Source organism: Marmota monax, unplaced genomic scaffold (genome assembly GCF_021218885.2).
Source record: "Marmota monax isolate L192 unplaced genomic scaffold, Marmota_monax_Labrador192_F-V1.1 WCK01_AAM20220418_F8-fsc00055, whole genome shotgun sequence".
In the NCBI taxonomy this organism is placed as follows: Eukaryota; Metazoa; Chordata; class Mammalia; order Rodentia; family Sciuridae; genus Marmota; species Marmota monax.
This window is the reverse complement of record NW_026695205.1, coordinates 3,712,744-3,735,998: the sequence shown is the minus strand read 5'-3', so window position 1 is coordinate 3,735,998 and position 23,255 is coordinate 3,712,744. Positions and strand designations below refer to the sequence as shown.

The following is a 23,255-nucleotide window of genomic DNA, read 5'->3' as shown; positions in this document are numbered from 1 at the left end:
CTTATACCCCCTGGGTTGGTCATTACACAAGGACCTCTCACGCGAGATTTGTCTTTGCCTCTCTTGTTTCATCTCCGCTCGGAACTCTGGAAATATCAGGACTGGCTTCTTCCGGACCCAGTCTCCTCTCCAAACACTCCTCCCTTAACACCTGGGAGTCTAGTCTATTATAATACCCCAGAGGAGAAAGGGCCTCTTGCCCCAAAATGGGAAGGCCCCTATCCTGTCATTCTCTGTACCCCCACCGCCGCCAAACTCTCCTTACCAGACAACCGTCTCACTCCCTGGATTCACATTTCTAGGTTGAAGCCATATCACCAGGAGGCCCCACCTGCTGACGACAGGACCACCCCAGAGGAACTCCAAGAATCACCTCCTGAACCTCCCCTTTACTCCTGCTCTCCACACCCATCTCACCCCTTTAAGTTGCGGCTCACATGGTGTTCCCCGCAGCCCAATTCCTCTTAAAGAAGGCACAATGAGCTCTCCCAACACCCTAGTCTTCTCTCTCTGCTTGTTTTTTGTGCTCTGCTTATTTTCTGTGCTCTGTCGGGACTGGTCTTTACCCTCCTCTCCTACCATGTATTTATTCACTCTTCGGGAACGATACTCAGAACATGGCATGCACAAGGTCTGCGCAGTGGATGCAACTACTTGCTTCATCCACAACTGCACCTCTATTTCCCTAAAATTGTCACCTTCTAGGACCTTCGTCCCTGGTAGCTGGAACTGGCCTTTCATTTGCTTCCTTTTTGATCAAACCAAAGACTATTGTCATTGGTTGCCTGAGATATATAACGGGTGCCCCTATTGGTCATGCAGGTTCCATGATGAACGTGGTAGCTATTCTTACCACTCACTTGGTTACCCTGAAGGGTGGACTTCTAGTTACCTAAAGTGGCATAAAGGCTCTTCATCTGATAACAATGGATGGTATACTTTAGATATACCTGACCCCAAGGCCAAACGTTGGGATTATGTTGAGTTTGCTGTCTATGCTCCGACAACCTCAGCCAGACCCACAGGGTGGATGACTGTTGGCCGCACCCTGATTACGCCACCTAAGGCAACCATCCAGGTAGTCGAACACATTAAGGAGTCAGAATCAAAACTTCGAGATCTTATCCATAGCCCATCCAAAGAGGATTCAGAGCCTTCAACCCCCTCAGGTCCCCCTCCCACATGGCTCAATTTGCTACACCAAACTCTTCGATTATTAAACTCCACCCCTCTTTCTGTGCCTACTTCTCAGTGCTTTCTCTGTGCTTCACTTAGTCGTCCACTTCTAGCAGCGGTCCCATTAGCTGCAGGAAATATTTCAGCAAAAACCTACAATTTCTTTAAGAAAGGACAACCCCTACATGTGACACGTATCCCACTGTGGGAAAGTTATTCCACCAATACTTCATTTCCTTTCATCTGTTTCCACCTGCCAACAATGAATCCTTTACCCATTTGTTCCTTGAGCTATAGCACCCCATCGAGCCCTGCGTTTATGCAACCTGGACATTTCCTCTGGTATAACGGGTCTTTAAGTACCTCAACGATCAATGTCTCTGGCACCTGTTTCTTGGTTACTGTAGTTCCTCAGCTGTCTTTGTATACTCCCACCGAATTCCGAAAGTTGGCCCTACCTTCCCGCACCCGTAGGGCAGTCTTTCTGCCGGTTCTGGTAGGCCTCACTTTAACAACCTCAGTGGTGAGTCTCAGACTCTCTGGTGGAGCTATAGGTCATGCTCTATGGGCATCCACTGACCTGCAACAAAAACTGCAGGAAGCACTCGATACCACTGCTGAGTCTCTGGGCTCCTTGCAGCGGCAGGTTACTTCATTGGCACAAGTGGCTTTACAAAAACCGAAGGGCAATTGATCTTCTCACTGCAGAAAAAGGGGGTACATGCCTGTTCCTCAGAGAGGAATGTTCCTATTATGTTAATGAGTCTGGGCTAATAGAAAAAAATGTTGTTAAATTGCAGGAATTCTCCACCCAATTGCTCAAACCCACCTCCTCCAATCCCATAACGGGGTTCTTCCAATCCTCTCTTGCCACGTACTTACTACCTATCTTGGGGCCCCTTATTGGGATGCTCCTTTTTTGTGCTCTCTTGCCTGCATAATGAAGTTCCTTCAAACCCAACTGCAAAAAATTTCTAATCAAACTTTCAACCAGCTTCTGCTTAGGCACTACCAGCCTCTGATGACCGATGAACCCCCAACATCTCCAAGAGAACAGTTCACTCAGTGCTGAAGCTCACTACCAGGCACGATGGAATGCAACGGACATCAGACAGCGGGAGACAACGAGCTCGGAGTACCTCTTAATCTGCCATCCTGGATTCATGAGTCTTTATGTCCTTTTAAGCCTCCTCATGGCCCTTGGCCTCTTCTCTGTCAGTCCCCCAACATGGAACTTCTGCCAAAAATTGACCTTTGCTTTAATTTTTATCTTCATTCTGTTTTTATTCGCTCTGATCTTCTTCAGGTGCTGGTGACGCCATGTCCAGGCAATGCTTCCAGTATTTCCTAGAGTCTCTGTTACAGGACCAGTGGCTGATACCAACAATCTCCTCCATCCAGGACTGGTTCCATGCCATCGACAACTTGTGGCTTCAGGGAACTTTCATAGACTTCACCCCTACAGAAGTAGCTGTCTATAGCCACTGGGTTTTATTTCTGGCTGCCATGATATCCCCAGACCTGCCCCCCGAGCATTCCTCCACTTCCCTTTCTAGGCCCCACAGCGCCCCCACACAGCAGGAAGCAGCCGGATCTGACCAACGACGCCCCACTTCCTAAGAAAACAAAAAGGGAGGAATGTTGGGAAAAGTATAAACGGCAGCCATACCCCAAAGAAAAAACCCCAACATGGCGCCTAAGGACCTCTTCTTCCTACCTTCTTCTTTTCTGCAGTGGTGCGAAAAGTTCCTGCCTGTGTGAACTCTCCCGCCAGTGCCAATTTCAAATCTCACTGGCGGGGAACCTTAGCCCCAATGAGAACTAATTCCTGGGCTCCAGAGCTGATATCTGGAAGAACTTGCTAATAAACGGGTTGCCTGCCATTTATCTAAGCCCTACCATCTCCCCCTTAGTTCTATATAAGCACACAGCTTTTTGCAACAAAATTGGAATTCTCCTGGCGAAGTGTCTTTGCGTGGGGAATTCTTTCAAATACAATATGCTGAAATATAGGGTTTTTTTTTCGTATTTATCCTGCTTGATGTTCCCTGAACTTTCTGAATTTGTGCTTTAATATTTATCATTGATTTTGGAGAATTCTTGGCCATTATCACTTCAAATAATATACATATGTGTGTGTATGTATGTGTGTGTATATATATATATGTGTGTATATATATATATATATATATATATATATATATATATATATATTCTCCATTTTATTTTTATTTTTATTTTGGTATTCCAATTACACATATTTTATGCTACTTGAAATCATCTCATAGTTTGGATGTGGTCAAAAGACAAAATTACAACAAATTTAGTTGTAAGTCTAATTGGCCCTTGTATGCAATTCATAAATTAGGGTAGTCTCCATTCTATAAAATATAACAATAACTCCCACTGGGCAGTGGGTTTATGAGATGGGAATAAGTAAAAAGAACAATATAAAAATTTTGATTGGTTAATATTAGGTTATTTCAGGTTACTTTTTTTAAGAGTTAAAGCAAAGGGGACTCCCTTATTATGCTGATTCATATAGATTGGAATCTCTTGTTTTCAGAAAAAAAAAAGCAAAACAAACTCTACTATTAGGGATCTATCTGCTTCCTTAAAATTTCAGTTTGATTACATGGCATTTAGATGTTTCACTTTATTTATTTATTTATTTAGTTGTTGTTGTTGATGATGATGTTTTAGTTGTAGATGGACACAATATCTTTATTTTATTTATTTATTTTTATGTGATGCAGAGGATCAAACGCAGTGCCTCACACATGCTAGGCAGATGTTCTACCACTGAGCTACAACCCTAGCCCCAACTCTTTTTTTTTAAAATTCTTTTTTCTCTCTACATTTTAGTTTGCAAAGTTTTTATTGACCTATTTTTAAGCTCACTGATTCTTTCCTTAACTATGTACAAATTAATGAGACCTTAAAAGGAATTCTTCATTTCTGTTATAGTGTTTTTTATTTCTAGTATTTCCCATTAATTCTTAATTCTATCACCCTGCTCACATTGTTTCTGCATATTTTCTACTTTTTCTTTCTTTCTTTCTTTCTTTATTTATTTGTTATTTTTTTTAATTGGTTGTTCAATACATTACAAAGCTCATGACATATCATCTTCCATACATTTGATTCAAGTGGGTTATGAACTCCCATTTTTTACCCCAAATACAAGTTGCAGAATCACATCGGTTACACATCCACATTTTTACATAATACCATATTAGTGACTGTTGTATTCTGCTACCTTTCCTATCCCCTACTATCCCCCCTCCCCTTCCCTCTCATCTTCCCTCTCTACCCCATCTGCTGTTGTTTAATTCTCTCCCTTGTTTTTTTTTTTTCCCCTTTCCCCTCACAAACTCTTATATGTAATTTTGTGTAACAATGAGGGTCTCCTTCCATTTCCATAGTTTCCCTTCTCTCTCCCTTTCTCTCCCTCCACTCGTCTCTGTTTAATGTTAATCTTTTCCTCATGCTCTTCTTCCCTGTTCTGATCTTAGTTGCTCTCTTTATATCAAAGAAGATATTTGGCATTTGTTTTTTAAGGATTGGCTAGCTTCACTTAGCATAATATGCTCTAATGCCATCCATTTCCCTGCAAAATCCATGATTTTGTCATTTTTTAGTGCTGCGTAATACTCCATTGTGTATAAATGCCACAGTTTTTTAATCCATTCATCTATTGAAGGGCATCTGGGTTGATTCCAAAGTCTAGCTATTGTGAATTGTGCTGCCATGATCATTGATGTGGCAGTATCCCTATAGTATGCTCTTTTAAGGTCCTCAGGGAATAGACCGAGAAGGGCGTATCACAGGTTTTAGCATGTTAATTATAGTTATTTTAAATTATCTGTCTGGTAATTCCAAAATGTGTTATATCTGAGTGTATTTCTGTTGCATTTTCTCTTCAAATTTCTTTCCTTTTAGCATGGCTTGTGATCTTGTTATTGTTGTTGAAATTGGACATGTTGGATTAGGTAATAAAAATTAGGTAGAAGATCTTTTTTCTACATTTTTTTTTAGTTGTAGGTGGACACAATACCTTTATTTTATTGATTTATATGTGGTGCTGAGGATCAAACCCAGGGACTCACACAAGCTAGGCGAGCACTCTACTGCTGAGCCATAACTCCAGCCCTGGGTAGAAGATCTTTAGTGTGAAATTTTATATTAATCTGGCTAGATATTGGGTTATGTTCACATTTGCTGTAGCTATAGGTGTTAGAAACTTCAAATTCTTGTATGTCTTTGTTTTAAATCTCCCTTGTTGTTATTTGGCTTCCCTAAGACCTCTTTGGAGAGGGTTTGTGCCTAGGAACCATTTCAGCTATAACCCACTGTTATCGCACTCAAGGCCTGTGGGTGTGGTATAAGGTATGTGAAGGGCAATTTCTTCTTGAAGATTGTGATTAAATTTTAGCTTTTTAATGGGAATGTGTCAATGGACTATGAGCTGCACAAACATTTCTTGGTGTTTTTCTTCCTATAAGTGAGACAGGAAGGGTGAATGGGGCAAGAGTCACAAATTGCCTTTACCACAGGTGGGATAGGTTTAGTGTACTTTTCCTTTGGAAAGTATGCCTTTATTGTCACAATTCTCTGGATTACATGGTTATTATTCTCTCTTCCCCCAATCCTGCCAGAATCACAGGGGATCTTGCTTGGGTTATTCCCCTGAGAATATAATGGGTTTTCTGGAGGTAAGCCTAATGAAAACATGGAGGTCCCTCCAGGATCATGGCACCTTGGAGCCTCTCGCTTTCACATCAGCCCAAACTTAGACTCTGTCACTTCATCACAATGACTTTATAAATGTTTCTACAAGTTCTGGGTTCTGGGTACTTTGACTAATTGACAATAGAAATGAAATCAAGTTACTTGAGTATGAATACACAGGAAATGTCCCTATTTTGTGGCCTCCACTTAGGAAGGGAGGCACAGTTTCAACAAGAAAGTGTCTTTCTTTCTAGTGAAAGATTTTTACTATAACTAAAAAGAGATATTTATATTTAGTTATAGTACTTAATTACTATAACTAAAAAGAGATAGCATCAATAACTACTTGCAGGGGGGTTATAAATGGTGCCCTGATGAGCTAAGTTCAAGAACCCTAGCTCTAGTGATGCACCTGGTACTGCTTCAGGGTGAATAAATGAGGCTCATTTGGTATCTGACAAATAGTAAGCTAATCTGGGACCTTTCTGTGACTCTCAGGTTATGAACCAAGCACCAGGAGTGCATATATCCTTTGTCCCTACTATCTCATTACCAGATTATGGTTGTGAAAGTTTCTAATTCAGGTCAGAAGTTTTAAACTGGTTTCTTTGGGGGATGTGATTTGTACTGCAACCACCCTTCCCTGATAGGTCCAAGGAGAATTGATTTTTTGGATTTTTCTTCACTATAGAAATAATTACTTTCATGCTTTTTACATGTCCCAACTGGAACTGGAAGTGTGGGGAGGAGTGTTTTATTATTGATATTATTTAGAATGGCTGACCCATACTGCTAATAAAAATATATTTATTTTTAGCAATTTTTAATTTACTTTAAGGTCTCTGTAGATAAGGTATTTCTTATTGAATTTTTTTTGAAAACCTGTCATTTTTCCTCTTCAGCTTTTTGTACGAACTACCATCTACCTGCTTTTCTTCCATCCTATTCTCATCACTTACCCTGTGATTCCTACTCACTCTTTAGGTCTTAAGTCTCACTTCTTCAGGAATATGTCTCCCCAAAAGAAGTGATAAATGCATAAGGTGATGAAATGCTAAGCACTCCGATTGAATTAATATACAATATATAATATATTGAAACATCAAATTATACCCCATAAATAATAGTGATTATAAAGTGTCAATATATTTTTATTCTTTGTTCTTCACATTGAAAGTTAAATTTAAGCTTATATTAATTTTTTTATTCTAGATTATTTTGTCACCCTGTTTGCCACCTTTTTAAATATTTAACTCCCTTGAAATTACTTCTTCAACATCATTCTTGTGAGGGCAGGTATCGTTTCTCTATTTCTACCATCTAACACAATTACTGACACATGTAGATACTCAAGAATAATTTATTGCCCAATATGGTGGGACATTCCTTTAATCCCAGCAACTCAGTAAGACTGAAGCAGGAGGATCGTAAGTTCGAGGTCAGCCTCAGCAATTGAAGCCCTGTCTCAAAATAAAAAATAAAAAAAGGGCTTCAGGGGTATATTAGTGGTAAAACAACCCTGGATCCAATCCTTGGTATTGGGGAAAAAGAGTAATTTTGTTAATTGATACTTGACCGAAAGGAGTAAGCCAAGAATTCTATATCTAAGTTGTCTCCAAATTATAATGAGCAATAACAGAAATAAATTCTTCACCAAAGGATAAAATAAAATAAAAAATTGTGTATAACTGAAGAAGATCTAGTATAAACAATTAGTTGTCAACATGAACTTCAGTAAAAGCAGAAACATTTTAAAGCAGACTGCAGTTATGATTATTTAAACAAAAACTCCATAATACAAAAATAATAATTTGGGAATAATTATATAAAATCTTGGAGCATGACCAAAAATTGAGAGTTGTCATGCTTTTACGATTTTGTTTCTGAAACTGAGGAATATATATATGTGCATTAGTCAGGTTTTTCACTTCTGTGACCAAAGACCTAAAAAAATTTTTTTTAAGGAGGACAAGTTTATTTGGGGGGCTCACAGTTTCAGAGGTCTCAGTCTATAGATGGCTGAATTCACTCTTTGGGGCTTGCAGTAAGTCAGGACATCATAGAGGAAGGGTGTGGCAGAAGAAAGCAGCTGGGAACATGGCACTGAGAAGCAAAGAGAGGAAGAGATTCCACTAGCCACATACAAAATATATACCCCCAAAGGCACAATCCCAATGACCTATCTCCTCTAGCTACACCATACTTGCCTTCAGTTACCACTCAGTTAATCCCTATCAGGGGATTAATTCCTGATTTAGTTAAGACTCTCATAACCCAATCATTTCACTGCTAATCCTTCTTATACTGTCTAACATTCAAGCTGTCAAGGGATACCTAGTATCTAAACCCTAACAATATGTTTATTTAAAATTTTAAAGTTTATAATTATTAAAAATTAAAAATCATAGTATAGCTTCCAAAATTCTTTGTCAGAAGATGGGATGAAGAGCAAACAAATTAAAGAGAAACTATATAAAAGTTATAAATCAAAGAAAATATCAATGAAGAATGAAAAATGTTACAAAATAATACAGAATTAAAACTTGCTTTGTATATATATTCACACATAAACACATACATAACTTAAAATGACTAAAATCATTGGCTGAATAAAGAAACAATCAAATAAAGAAATGTAAAGCAACTATATGCTGTTTATAAGAGAAATATTTTGTGCTGAGAAGGGTATAGGGGAAAAGGAACACTTAAACACTGTTGGTGTGATTGTAAATTAGTACAACCACTATGGGAATCAGTATGGTGGAACCTTAAAAGACTAGGGATGAAACCATCATCTGACCCAGCTATATCACTACTCAGAAATTTTCCAAGAGAATGAAAGCTTGCATACTATAGTGATACATGCATATTCATGATTATAGCAGTGAAATTCACAATAACTAAGTTATGCAACTAGCCTAGGTATCTGTCAACAGATGAATGGGTAAAGAAAATGAGGTATATATAAAAAATATAGAGATTTATTCAGCCATAAAGAAGACAAAATTATGTTATTTTTAAGAAAATGGATGGAACTGGAGAAAAACATGTTGAATGAAATAAGCCAGGCTCAGAAAGTGAAGGATCACATGTTTTCTGTCATAAGTGAAAATGAACATAGCTGAGAGAAAGAGTACAAAGAGGACTAATGAAAAACAAACAGACAAACAAACAATCCAGTTCAATACAGTTAAGGAAAGGTTTTGGTGGGGAGGAAAATAGGAAGAAAAAGGACAATATTAGGAAAAGAAATTGATCAAATTAAGTGCATGTGTGAATATGTCACAATAAATTCCACTATTCCATAATGCACTAATAAAAATAAATAAATAAGTAAAACATTTAAAAGAGATTTTTACAAAGATTCAAATTAAAAATATGAGTGTAAAATGCAATAAAAGAACTTACAAATGTTGGGGCTGTAGCTCAGTGGTAGAGCGCCCGCCTCAGATGTGTAAGGCCCTGGGTTCGATCCTCAGCACCACATAAAAATAAGTAAATAAAATAAAGGCGTTGTGTCCAACTACACCTGAAAAAAAATGTTTGAAAAAAAAGCTATTAAAAAAAGGAACTTATAATCATAATGCTGGAAAAACGAATTCATGATAAAAAGGTCATTTATGATAATTCAGGATATAATCAAAATGAAGATGTTACAAATATTTGAGTCAAAAAATTCTTTTCAGAAATATAGAGAAAATGTATAAAATATAATATTAATAGAAAAATGTTTAACCTCACTATCCTTGTGTGATAGAGAAAAAATATGTAGAGCGATAGGGAGACAAGCAATGAATTAATAAGATTGTTTTAGTTGGTATACTTTTCTTCAGCTCTACACCTAGCAAACAGATAGTGCAGTTTCTTCTAACTCATAAAATATTTATAAATTTTCTCCATGTGGTAGGTCATAAAGGAAACCTTGAATAAATCCAAAATATCAAAAGAATAGAGACCATATTCTATAATTATAATTAAAAATAAAATAATGTTATTTATGAGAGTGGTTGCTAGAAGGATTCAACGAATTGCAGATGAAAATTTTCTTTATATCCTCCATGTCTAAAAGGTGGACTCAGAAGACAATGTATACCTATAATTACTTTCATTAGCAAAGGGGAAATAATTAAAATAAATCCAATTAATATTGATCTTAGTTGTTGGGAAAGAACAAATAACCCTACAGAAAAAAAAGGAACAACTAAAGATAAAAGTACTAATAAATGAGGCAGGAAAAAAGAGTAAATATATAATCTTATTTCTTGAAAACAAACTTTATTAAATAGCTGATCCTCTCAAGAAGGACAGAGGAAATGTAAATACAAAAAACTCAGGATGAAGAGGGAGAAATCACAAGAAACTGAGAAAAGTGAAAAAATATAAGCAATACTTTGCAACTCTGTTAATAAATTTGATAAACTTGTAATGGTATTGAAATTTATATGCTATGATTTAAGTTTTATAAATCTATAGCATTTTCATTTTCTATAAGTGATCTGAATATTTCCATGAACTTAGATCCAAGTGAAAAATGGGAAATTGTATAAATTTACTGATCAGAAAGAGCTCACTCTAATTGTACATAGAAAATGGACCAAGAGTTTCATTATCTATCACTATTGCTTGGATCTTACATGTCCCCCCAAAACCCATATTTTAAATGCTTGTAAGGTGGTGAAATCTTAGGAAATTTCCTCATACAAGGAAATTAGTTCATTGGGGGGCATTGAAGGAAATATGGGGACCCTATGCCCCTTTCTCTCTCTCTCTCTTTCCACATGCCAGGAGTAGTGCGCCCCTTCTCTACCACATGCTCTGGCCATGATGTGTTGTGCCCCTACAGGCCTAAAGCAACAGGGCCAAGTGACCACGGACTAAAACCTGTAAAACTGTGTGCCAAAATAAACATTTCCTCCTTCAAGTTGGTTCTCTTAGGTATTTAGTTGCAGTGATAGAAGTCTCACTAACATTCCTACTGATTTCAGTATTGGGAAAAAGTGAGTTTTAGAGGTTAGTCTAACATCATACATATGAACTCAAGGTACCTCCCTCATTTCTTTAAGGATTATTAAGCTTTCAATTATACCTGATCACATCTGGGGCAAAGGGGTGGACAAAAATTTAAAAAACACTCAATATTTGCCCCCAAAGTTTGTTTTTTTCTTTCCATGGGAGGTTGAATTTGCTGGTTTTTTTTGTTGTTGTTTTTTTTTTTTTTTTTTTTTTTTTTGCTTTGTTTTGTTTTGTTTTGGTACTGGAGATTGAACTCAGGGGCACTTAAACACCGAGCTAGATCCCTAACCCTATTTTGTATTTTGTTTAGAGACAGGGTCTCACTTGCCTTTGCTGAGACTGACTTTGAACTCGTGATCCTCCTACCTCAGCCTTCTGAACCGCTGGGATTGCAGGTGTGCACCACCGTGACTGGCAATTTGCTATTTTAAAGCTTAAAAGACTATAGTTGGAAAGTTCAAATTCCTTTCCCTCACTACCAAGTAAGAGACTCAAAAATGAGATGAATTTAGTTATAGAAAAGTAGAGACCAATAATACCAGACTGTCATTAGGGCAAATGCTTCTATTGGAAAAATCAAATGTATATATATAAAACTGTCCATGCAAGACAATCGACAGTTACAGAACTGAGATACAGGGCAGTCTAGAAACACCAGCATCATGTTTTGCTCCTCTTAAATTGGCAGTTGATAGAATGAACAGTGTTTGGGGGAGTTAAGAGGACCAGAATCAGAGTTTGGGGATATCTTGATTCTTAAACTTGGAATAAGGTGATCCTAGACCACAAGAACCAAGAAGAAGAAAATTAAGTATTATCATGAGAAAAATAATAGCTGTAGTCTTAAATGTGTCTATAAATATGTTTACAAATAAAACATTGAACACTGGTGGGGAGAAAATTATATATTCTTTTGTCCACCTCAGATAAGTCTGTAGATGAGACACACTCCTGGCAGGAAAGACAGATTAATGAGAGAAAGAAAGCAAAGCAAAACAACAACAACAACACAACAGAACAAAACAACAAAAAACAAGCCTGTTTACCAATGTATGCCATGCCCATCAGATGGGAGAAAAGTAACTCAGCTCCCTGGCTTAGGAGCCTGCTTAAATGGCATTTTAACAAAGAGGAAGAACTTAGAATAGTGAAAAGATAAGAGAGATCAAGTATAGCTATCAAAGACAGGGAAGGTCTGTCTTCTAATGAAGTAAGGTCTGCTCTCAGATTTTACTGGTGTCTGCTGGTGCTATCTTTGAACTGATAAGCAGCTATCTCCAGTACTGAAGAATTTATGTCTTGCTGTTAAGCAAACAAAAGGCAGGAAAGTGCCCCCCTGTGTTTTAATTGTAATTAGCTCAACAATCTTTAATATTTTGGGAAGAAATATTTTGGGTTTCTTCAATATAATAAAACAAAACTAGCAGACAGTGGGACAAAATAATTTTGGAAAACTAGCAAAAAGAAATCAACATATACAAACTCTTAGAGATGTGAATATTGAAATATTTTATAGCCTATCATACAATCTAAAAAATAATGATGCTGACTATGATGAACAGAACAGCTAACTCAGAAAAATTTGCCAGAAAATTAAAAGCTGTAAAAGGTGATATTTTGCAATATCTTTTAAACATTTGAAGAGATGATAGCTGATATTTTTTAGAATTGATGAAAGACATCAATACATAGAAGTCCATCAAATCCCATGTTAGCTAAATAAAAAGACACTTCACAGAGAAATTGCATAAATCAAATCAAATGGAAAAAAATCTTTGAAGCAGCTAGAGAAAAGAGGCTGATTACCATAAAAAAGGTAACAGTTAGACTTATAGATGACTTCTCAGAACAAAAATGAAGGTCAGAAAATAGTGGGATGGTATTTTTGAAGTGCTGAAAAAGTGACAGCTAAAATAGAAGGCTCTGCCAACTGACAATAGCCTTTAGATATAGCAATTAAAATATAGAAATTTTCAGATCAACAGAAACTGAATGATGACACTAAAGGAAATTCTGCTAGGTATTCTTCCAATTGAAGGAAAATCAGAGGCAGAAAAATAAATAGAGCCAGACATGGTGGCACATGTCTGTAATCCCAGTGATTTGGGAAGCTGAGATCAGAAGACCCAAAGTTCAAGGTCAGCCTAGCAATTTAGGGAGGCCCTAAGTAACTTAGTGAAACCCTGTCTCAAAAAATAAAAAGGGCTTGGGGTGTGGTAAACTGCCCATGGTTTAATCCCCACTATTTAAAAGAAATGAAAAATGGAGAACATTGAAAGAGGTAAATTTAAATTAAATTGAATAAAATGATAATAAGGCTGTTTTGTGATGTTTAAGCTGACTTGCCCTATGTTATCTGTCTACCTACTTATCTGTGTTAGTCAGCCTTCTGCCACTATAACAAATACCTGTGATAACCCACTTCTAAAGAGATTAGGTTTAAAGGCTGAATGTTTTCTCTGATATGTGGATGCTAACACACAATGAGGGGGATAGGGAAAAAGAGAAGTACTTTGGATTATACAAAGGGGAATAAAAGGAAGGGAGGGGGGATGGGAGTAAGAAAGTTAATTTAATGAATTGGACTTTACTTTCCTATGTTCATATATGTTCATATATGAATACATGACCAATGTAATTCCACACCATAAACAACCAGAAGAAAGAGAAGTTGTACTACATATATGTCTAATATGTCAAAATACATTCCACTATCATGTATAAAAATAAATTAATTAAAAAGAGATTAGTTTTATTTTCAGTCATAGTTTTAGAGGTTCCATTCCATGGTTAGTTGACTCCATTGCTTTTGAATTTGTGGTGAGGCAGCCCATCATTGTAGGGAACATGTAGCAAAACAAAATTACCTCATGACTGTGAAGCAAAAGAGAGAAAGAGGAAGGAACAGGATCCCACAATCCCCATGAAGGGCATATTCCTAATGACCCAAAGACCTCCCACTAGGCCTCAGCTCTAAACATTACTACCACCTCCCAAGAGTGCCAAGCTGGGGAATCAAGCTTTTAACAAATGAGCCTTTGGGAGATAATTAAGATCCAAATTTGCCGCGTCCGGCCAAGGGAGCCGAGTCCGGCGAGGGACGGCGAGGTTAAAAGACACACAGGACACCAAGGTTCTTCATCCAGGAGTCAATAATCTTTATTGCTAACACACCTTGTTTTATACCCCAAGCAGCAGAAGTGGAAAACTACCCAAAAGCAGGAGGGAGGGGGGAGAAATTTAGTTTCAACATCTATTATTGTCAGGTACCGAAACCTCCCTTAACAATAAGTCCATCAGACCAGAAAAGGTCAAGGCATTCCCGTGGGATACATATGTCTCAGACGGACAAGCAGGAACAGAAAAACCGCAAGTTCGCCATGGCCTTGTGAGCTGGCCACACTGGCATGCAGAACAAACTAGTGGAGGTAGGGCTCCAGGGGCCAGGGTGGACCTGCTGCCAACAAGTCCCCCTCTTTTGTTTTTTGCATGCCAGTGGGAATCAAGTAGCCCCTGTCTTAGGTCGTTCACAGCCCTTGCGATGCTTACCCGTCTCTGGGAAGGCCCCGATTCCCTGTCTTAGGTCGCACAGCAAGCGTGAAAGTTGCCCATCACTGGGAACTACAAGATCAGCTCAAGGTGTTATGACCTATCAAGACATTATTGCGGTGAACGCTTAACCGTCTCCACCCACGGGACCCATGACCGTCACCACCGAATGGCAGATGTGATTGGACCGAGAGATTAGACAGCAAAGATCCTAGTACAGGAAAGCAAGAGGGAGAGGTATGCATAGAGAAAAGATATGGCAGGAGTTCTTCTTTTAAGGAGGACACTCATCTTCGGATCGGTCTGAAGTATATCTCAGAGAGGCGATCATCCATCTTCAAGCGTTGATAGTGAACCTGTATCGGCTTAGAGGCTAAGATATTAATTTGATCCTTAATGAATTGTACTATCTTATTTACAATGCAGGGTCCTATTGCCACTACTAGAAGGAGGCCTAACAATGGTCCCAATAAGGGAAGAAGATAAGGCAAAAATCCATTAAGTCCAGTCCAGAGAGGGTTCTCAAATAATTCCCTCCTCCTTTTTTCTAGGTCTTCTTGGAGTTGTTTAATTTTTGTGCAAACTATGCCAGATTTGTTAGTATAAAAACAGCACCTCTCCCCAAGGGCTAAACAAATTCCCCCTTGATTGGCAGTAAGCAAGTCTAAACCCCGCCTGTTCTGAAGAACTACTTCTGCTAGGGAGTCTATCTGGTCTTGTAAGTCTTTAATGGTTCCCGACAGGGTTTGCACATCATCTATAAGCTGTTGAGATAGGCGGCGGTAAGAATGTATAGCCGTACCCAATCCTGCCGTGCCTGTACCCACAGCAGCGGTTATTCCAAGGCCAACAAGGAGTGGTAAGGCCTGCACAGCTCTCTTGTGTCTTCTAACTAAGATGTCTAGGCTAGGAATGGGTAGGGGTTCATCTCCTGAGATAATCGTGATATCAGGAAGCAGTAATGCCAGAACACAACCACCAGTCCAATTTGCTGGGAGCCTGGGAAAAGCTAAATTTCCACCACACATAAAGACTGTACCATTAGGGGGACAAATGGGCGGAGTAGGTGAGGAGTAATTCTTTACTAATGAGCAGTTTCCAAAGGAAGAGACTCCAACATCAACATCATAGGTATTATTTTGCATCATGCCCAGAAGGCATGACATAAAACCACCTAGAGGCTGTACCTTAAAGGGTAGCCCAGATTGACATGTGTTGTCATCATCAATGGTATAATTGATGGGAACCGCCAATGGCATGACTGCACCTGCCGTCATGCAGAGCCAGCAATCACCAGCAAGGGTAGGGTTGGAACTGTTAAGTAAAGAAAAGGTAGTTTCTAGGATATCTAATGTATTGGCATCTAAATCAGGAAACTGGGATTTGGGCAATATCAAGGGGTTGTATGTAGGCTTAGGGATCTCTGGCTTTAAAAGCTTAATCACCTGAAGGTGTTTGATAGCATCAGTGGGTCCCCCTCCGTCAGAGATTCCGATAGGGGCCTGCATGGGCCAGCAGGAGGGTTTACCCACGACGCCCTCACATCCCGCCTCCGTTAACCGAGTCGTGATGCCTTCCCCTCCCCGGTCACCAAGAAAAGGAATATAATTATAAGTGGTCCCCCATTCTCCACGGGTGTTAGTTAGGATGGCCTCAAAATACTGTTTTCCTTGATTATTAACACAAATTGAGGCCGATGTATAACAGGAGATGTGCATTGCCGGGGTATAATGACAAGTGGTGGGACAGCTTCCAAGAGTCTCGGTCGGATTAGGGACAACAAGTCCGGGCTTATTAACACATACCCATTTTGGTTGCTTAAATCCTCCGATGTTTTCATTGAGTTCAGCCGCCATGTAGGCTACTTTAGTCCCACAATCAATGCTCTGGATATAACCAGAGGGGGCCAAGTGCCGGGGCCCTCCCTTACACTCACAAGGGGCTCCAAAAAGATATTCATGAATATTCCCAGGTGGGGGGTCAAGCCCTCCTTCAGCAAACCTGTCCAGAAGGAATGCCACAAGCGGGGTCCAGCTCATGAGGTGTGTCTCGGCACTCACTTGAAGGGGTGAGAACAACAGCGGCAGGATCAGCCATCTTGGGAACTTCATTTTGTCTTGAATTTTCATTCACCGGTTTGGTGCAGCGCTCCGGGATCCAAATGGGCTTCTCAGTTCCTGGGGGAAAAACACATACAGCTCCCCTCACTCTAGCTAAGAGTGGAGCCGGGGGTTGCCACTTTCCGGTGGATAAATCTTTCCACCTTATTTGAGCATCTTGTACAGTGGGAGGGGAAAAGTGGCGTTGTGCAGCCGTGCGCCCTCCAGTGTCAGTGAGTAAAAAATTTAAAGTAAATAAGGTTATGCTTAGAAGTGCTTGTGGTCCCTGACAATTCCGGTATATCTCCCCCTCTTTTGTTTTTTGTAAATAAGTTTTTAAATGTTGATGGGCTCGTTCCACGATAGCTTGTCCCTGTGGATTATAAGGGATTTCAGTCTTATGATTAATTTTTCATTGGGTGTAAAACCGTTGAACCGCCTGACTTACATATGCGGGACCATTATCGGTTTTGAGGCATCGTGGGGTGCCCATGGAGGAAAAGGCTTTTAGAAGATGACTGATTACGTCCTTAGTCTTCTCTCCAGTATGTAAGGTGGCAAAAATGAAGTCAGAATATGTGTCAGTGGAAACATGTATAAAGGAGAGCTTACCAAAGCTAGGGAAGTGTGTAACATCAGTTTGCCAGACATCATTAGGTTGTAGTCCTCTTGGATTAACTCCAAGGGAAGGAGAATGAATAAATGGTGTACAGGTTGGACATAATGAGACAATCTGTAAAGCTTGGTCTCGTGAACATCCTGTGTGGAAGCGTAAAGACTGTGCATTTAAATGAAATTTGTTATAGAATTGTAAGGCCTTATCATATTTGGTCGTCACACAGGAAAGGCCAACAGCATGAGTAGCAGCGTCTGCTTTTGCGTTGCCCTCTGACAAAGGTCCAGGGAGCCCTGAATGGCTTCGGATGTGGCCAATGTATAAAGGATCTCGTCTAGCCCAAATGAGAAGCTGAACTACCTGTAGTTGTTCTGTGATGGTGGATTGCTTTCCAATATATGATGTTGTTTCTATGACTAGAGCCAGATTGGCTACATACAAGCTGTCAGTATATACATTAAGAGGAATAGAACTATAGACTTTGAGAGCTATGATTAAAGCTTCAACTTCCGCCTTTTGGGCCGACTGACCTGACACAGGTTGTCAGAGAATTTGAGATCCATCAAAAACGACAGCAAATCCATTTTTGGCCCCATCTGTATATATAGTTTGGGCCTTTGGAATAGGTTCCCTTTTTATAATCTTTGGGAAGATAATGGGACACCTTTTAAAGCTCTCCAAAAGTCTATGTTTAGGGAAGTGATTATCAATCTGACCCTTGAAGCTGTACAGGAAAAGACACCAAAGGTCATGTTCTTGTTGTAACTTGTGTATCATATCTTGAGTGTAAGGTTGAATAAGTATGTCAAAGGTTTTTCCAAACAATACATCACCCAAATATTTAGCCTTCCAAATTAAGTTAATAACTAGCTCATAAAAGGGAGTCAATACCCGGGGGTTAGAAGCCGGCAAGTGGACCCAATAAATGGGACCCGTTTGCCAGAACACTCCTGTGGGAGTAATTTTAGAAGGTAGAACTATAAATGACAAGGGCAGAGAATAATCTATCTGCGTAATCTGCATGTCCTGCAGAGCCTCTTTTATTAGCCTCAGTGCTCGTAAGGCTTCTGGTGTAGGTACTCTACACGACGTAGGAGAAGGATCTCCTCGCAAGAGGTCATACAGGGGTTTGAGCTCTCCAGTTGGAATATGAAAGGATGGGCGCAGCCACTGTATTTCTCCGAGGAATGTCTGCCACTGATGTAAAGTTTTGAGCTGATTTATCTGGAACTGGGGTCTCTGGGGAAAGATTCCTATGTTATTAATGATGTATCCCAAATAATTGTAAGGGTGTTGAAACTGCACCTTTTTGGGTGCTATGACCAGCCCTGTCCCTTTTAGAAGGGATTGGAGGACTTCATAAGATTGAAGAAGACTTTTTTTCTTGGGCCCTGCCAGTAAGATGTCATCCATATAATGAATGAGGTAGAGCTGTGGGAACTGCTGTCGAAAGGGTCGCAAAACCTCAGCTACAAAATATTGGCACATTGTAGGACTATTAGTCATCCCTTGAGGTAGGACGGTCCATTCATACCGTTGGTAAGGTTCCCTAAAGTTTGTGGAAGGCAAGGAAAAAGCAAAACGCTTTCGGTCTCGTGGGTCTAAGGGGATAGAGAAGAAACAATCTTTTAAATCTATGACAATAAGATGCCAATCTTTTGGGATTGCAGTAGGAAAGGGTAGCCCTGGCTGTAAGGGTCCCATGGGTTGCATAGTTTTATTAATAGCTCGTAGGTCCTGAAGAAGTCTCCACTTCCCAGACCCCTTTTGTATAACAAAAATAGGGGTATTCCAAGGGGAGGTAGAGGGCACCACATGTCCTAACTTAAGCTGGTCTTGAACTAATAGGGAAGCGGCCTGTAATTTGTCCTTAGTTAGGGGCCACTGTTCTACCCACACAGGGTCATCTGATAACCAAGTAATGGACAGTGGAGGTGGCCGCACTTCAGTGGCCCCTAGGATAAATTTCCCAGTCCTCTCCGGTCTCTTCCCCGCCGGGTAACCTGTTCTGCTGGATCCACGGGTGATATTCTGCCCTCATGTCTCTTTCTTAGTCCCCTTCCAGGGATCCATCCCAGGTCTAGCATTGAATCATTAACAAAGTCATTATTTCCTTTCAAAGTCTGGGTAGTGAGAATAGCCTCCATTTGATGAAGCAAGTCCCTCCCCCAAAGATTCGTGGGGAGTCCAGTCACCACATAAGGCTGGAAATGGCCACTATGTCCTTCACCATCTCTCCATTTTAAAAAGGAGGCACTTCTTTTTGGTCGGGTCCGTCCTATCCCCTGTAATAGGGCTGAGGGACTCTGGAGGGGCCAGGCAGGTGGCCATTGTTTTTCAGAAATGACAGAGACATCCGCCCCCGTATCTAGTATTCCCTTGAAAGCCTTGTCCTGTATCTCAATGGTCAGGTTGGGACGCGAATCCAAATAAGCTACCCAAAAGGCCTGGGGAGTTCCAGTGGAGCCAAAGCTGCCGTCGCCCCGGGACCCACGGAGGGTGTGCCCAGGAATGGAAGCTAAGGGTAGCAGCAGCAATTGAGCTATACGCTCCCCGGGGGGAAGAATAACAATTCCTTGGGTAGCTTCTACTACTATCTTTATCTCTCCCTGATAATCAGCATCAACAACCCCCGTAAGAATCTTCAAGCCCCACTGAGTTGCGCTACCTCGTCCCAACACTAGTCCCACCGTCCTCTCTGGCAGGGGTCCAAAAACCCCAGTAGGCAGCATTTGAGGTCCCATTTGGGGAGTTAATACCGCTCGGGAGGTGGAACTGAGGTCCAGTCCTGCGCTTCCTGGTGTTCCCCTGGGGAGTTCCCGGATAGAAAGGGGTTGGTCAGTGGGAGGCGGCGGAGACGCCCACTCCCTGGGGCACTGTTTTGTCCCTGCACTGCCCCGTACACTTTGGCTTCCGGGGCCGGGGCGGGCCCCTGCTCCCGTTTCCCGACGGTATTGGGTTACCCTGGATGTCAAATTTTGACCTGCACTCACTGCTCCAATGATTTCCTTTATGACATCTAGGACAAATTCTAGGCATCCCTCTGCCAGCACCCTCGCTCCTTTCCGGGCAGTTTCTCCTTATATGTCCCTCTTTCCCACACTTAAAACACCCCTTAGAGCGGGTTCCCCTGTTATCAGATTTTTGCATTCCAGTCTTAAGGGCAGCAGCCAAAACCTGACCAGTAATATGAGGCCCATCTATATCTTTGCATGCTCGAATCATGTCATCTATACTTTTGGCCCAGGAGGACTTAATAGCATTTTGGCAGTAAGTGTTAGCGTTTTCATATGCCAGTTGTCTAATAAGTGGCATAGCCTGTTCCAGATTAGGGAATATTTTTCCAGCCGCCTGCATTAGGCGGGCTATAAAGTCCGAATAAGGTTCAGAGGGTCCTTGAGAGATCTTGGAAATTTTTGCTTCAGTCTTAGAAACGGGCAGGGCTTTCCAGGCATGGACTGCAGCTGAGGCTATTTGAGCATAAACACCTGGGTCGTAATTAATTTGTTGGCCTATGGTGGCATACTGCCCAGTTCCTGTCAACATTTCGGCATTTCGCTGTTGATGGCCCGCATTCAGGTTAATCTGAGCCAGCTCGCGGCACCTTTCATGATATTCACTTTTCCACAATAAGAAATCCCCTCCAGATAACACAGCCCTGCAAAGTTGCTGCCAATCATTGGGTATCAGTTGACTGGCTGAGAAAGACTCGAAGAGGGTCAATGTGAAAGGGGCATGAGGTCCATAGTTAATGACCGCCTCCTTAAGCTGTTTTATGTCCTTGAAGGCTAGGGGGACATGGGCTCTGGCCGGCTGTCCATCAGCATCGGCGTTTTCAATCATTGGAAAAACCTGAGCCGCTCTAGAACCCCAGTGGACCCACGCCCATCTAGTAGGGGCGTCCTCATTCCAATCAGGATTATAGGGAGGAGGTGCGGCAATTGAGGGGGCCCTAGGCACCCTCACATTTGCCCTTTTAAGGCGATGTTCTAATTCCTCTATCTCCCTTTCTAATCCCTCCTCTTCCTCAGAGAGAGAACTGAGGTCCTCAGGATCGTTTTTGGGCTTAGAAATCTGGAGGCGTTTCCTACCCTCCGAGCCCGAGTCCTCAAGGGGACCCTCATCCTTCAAGGATTCTGCCATTTGCTCTTCCTGCACCTGATTAAGGGCCTGTTCACACTCAGCAAGCTGATCCTTGATCTTTACTTTATCTGTTAATAAAGCATCCTTTACCAACCTCCATAAGAAAAAGGTGGCAACTGGGACACTGTCCGAGCCCCGGTCCCTCAATAATTTCTGAAGGTCATGCCTCACCAGGTCCCAGTCACTATTATTAAGAAATCCTCCTGTCAGAAACCAAGGACAAGCCTGGGCAATAATTTCAACGAATTCGGTTGCAGTCTTAGTTTTTATTCCTGTTCCTTGTGTATTTAACAGCTCTTTCAGTTCGTTGGCCAGACGAACCTTTGCTGTTGAGTTACCCATGGTACGTACCCTGTCTCTTTAAAATATCTTTAAACCAATCCTCCCCCTTCTTTCTTAGAAGGTGAGCCCCGTCCGCTTACCCCTGCTTTCCGGATCTCGGTGGGAACCTCCAATTGCCGCGTCTGGCCAAGGGAGCCAAGTCCGGCGAGGGACGGCGAGGTTAAAAGACACACAGGACACCAAGGTTCTTCATCCAGGAGTCAATAATCTTTATTGCTAACACACCTTGTTTTATACCCCAAGCAGCAGAAGTGGAAAACTACCCAAAAGCAGGAGGGAGGGGGGAGAAATTTAGTTTCAACATCTATTATTGTCAGGTACCGAAACCTCCCTTAACAATAAGTCCATCAGACCAGAAAAGGTCAAGGCATTCCCGTGGGATACATATGTCTCAGACGGACAAGCAGGAACAGAAAAACCGCAAGTTCGCCATGGCCTTGTGAGCTGGCCACACTGGCATGCAGAACAAACTAGTGGAGGTAGGGCTCCAGGGGCCAGGGTGGACCTGCTGCCAACACAAATTATAACTATCTATCAGTCTATCTATATATCAATTTGTCTATCTATTTTCTATCATTTATCTATCAATCTTTATTTATGATTGTGATTTATAAAAAGAAATACATATTTGGTCTTCATTCCCACTTCCTGTCTCAAAGCTCCTAAAACCAAAAGTGATAAGCATCTTTTTGTATGCTAATGAGATGTCAGATTGTTGGTAGCTGAAGATAGCTTCAGGAAGGGGACTGGTTCCCAGGGGGACCAATCATGTAATTATAGGGTTGGAATTTTCACCCCCATACCCCAAATTCTAGGGAGGGAAGAGATTCTAAATGTGAATTGATTATCAGTGACCAATGACCTAATAAATCTGCCCATATAATGAACCTTTCATCAAAACAAAACCCAAAGAATGGGGTACACAGAGTTGCTGTGTTGCTAAATAGGCCAAGGTGCTAAAAAGCTAATGTACTTGAAGAAGAAATGGAAACTTCGCATCATTTCCCATATATTTTGCCCTATGTATCTCTTCACCTGGCTGTTTATCTGCATTCTTCCATAGGCCATTCCTGAGCTGGCACACCCTGCCCTACCTCTTGGAACACCCCTCATTATGCTCTATCCCCTCAGACATGAGATAAGTCCTTGGCTCTGGCTGTTCTTAGGCTTCTTATGATCCTTGGTAGAAGTTCTCTGTTTTTCAGACTAACTCCAAGTAACACATTACTACATACTCCTCAAACTGGACCAGGCATAGCAAGGAGGATGGAAAAGATTAGAATATCTGTGAAATATCTTTCTGGACCATCCTTTTGACTATAAGATTTGGAAGAAACAAATTTAAGTGACTTCTAAGAAGCATCTCCCCTTCCCACAAATATGAAAGAAATATAGTGAAGAGCAGTTAAAAGAAGGTCCCCATGTTAGGGCACAGGTCTGCAGTTTTCCCAGGCTAGTGCATGGGGTTCCTGCCTCCAATTAGGACCTACTAGTCTCTCTTCTTGTTTCCTAGGTGGCTCCAGGTCATCCTCTATATTTAAGCCCAGCAAATTTTTTTTTTTTTTTTTTTGCATAATGATTTGGAT

General features: G+C 40.8%; 1 pseudogene; it reads left to right on the top strand.

Annotated features, from left to right (window-relative positions):
- Positions 1–2,266: 2,266 nt before the first annotated feature.
- The window catches only part of LOC124083372 (importin subunit alpha-8-like), a 61,111-nt pseudogene continuing 40,122 nt past the window's right edge, over positions 2,267–23,255 (top strand).